Consider the following 877-nt stretch of genomic DNA (forward strand, 5'->3'; position numbering starts at 1 on the left):
GCTCAGCCGAACGCAGAGACCCCAGGGCTTGCTCACAAGGCGGCCGAGCAGGAGACGGGAATAAATCAAGTCTGCCTCCCAGAAGGCCTGGGGCTGGGGCATTTATAGGATGAGGAATTAGGAAGCCGCACGTGGGGAGCACGGGGAAAGGTGATTGGGAAAAGGTGTGGACTGGTCCTTTCACGCAGGCTCACAGGGCCTCAGGCCGCCCCCCGTGCCAGAGGCCCCGGGCACTCGTGCAGGCCCAGCTGGAAGGGCTCTGGTCCCATCTGGCCACAACCAGCTCAGCGCCAACCGGGCACAGCTGACCCCCCCAGTTCCTAGGAAACAGCCGCACAAAGGCAAGCACATTCCTGTGGAGGCGCCGAGCTGCCTGCAGGATGCACGGGTCTCCACTGCCTTGAGGGGTGCAGGCGGGGGAAGGGGGCTTCAGAATCCAGTGCCTGAGCCACAGCGTCCCGGGGGCGGCCATGCTGCGGCTTTGGGGGGCCTGGGCATCCCCCGCACACGAGGCCCGGGCCAGCCGCTGGTCCCCAGGGTTCTCCAGGACCCTGGGCGCTCCCCGGCCCGTCTGGACACGGACTGCAGGCACAGCTGCCCCGGGGCAGGGGGTGACGCTGCCCTGTTGGGGTCTCGAGTTCTCCTGCGTCCTTGGCTGCTTCCTCGCCCCAGCAAGCCTGTGACAGGGACCCGACCAGACAACTGGGGCACGCTGGGGGTCCCCGAGCGAGGCCTCTCCTGCCCCGGCCTCTGTGGGCTTCAGGCCACAGCGTCAGCTCCCCAGCAGGTGGGGGCGGTGAGTGGGTGTTCCCTGGGTGGGGGCCTCCCTTTGCTGGCTTGCAGCTCTTGACTCAGGCCTGGTGGGGGGCCCTCCCCC

The sequence above is a fragment of the Bison bison genome, unplaced genomic scaffold (assembly GCF_000754665.1).
Source record: "Bison bison bison isolate TAMUID 2011002044 unplaced genomic scaffold, Bison_UMD1.0 scf7180017864503, whole genome shotgun sequence".
Classification (NCBI taxonomy): Eukaryota; Metazoa; Chordata; class Mammalia; order Artiodactyla; family Bovidae; genus Bison; species Bison bison.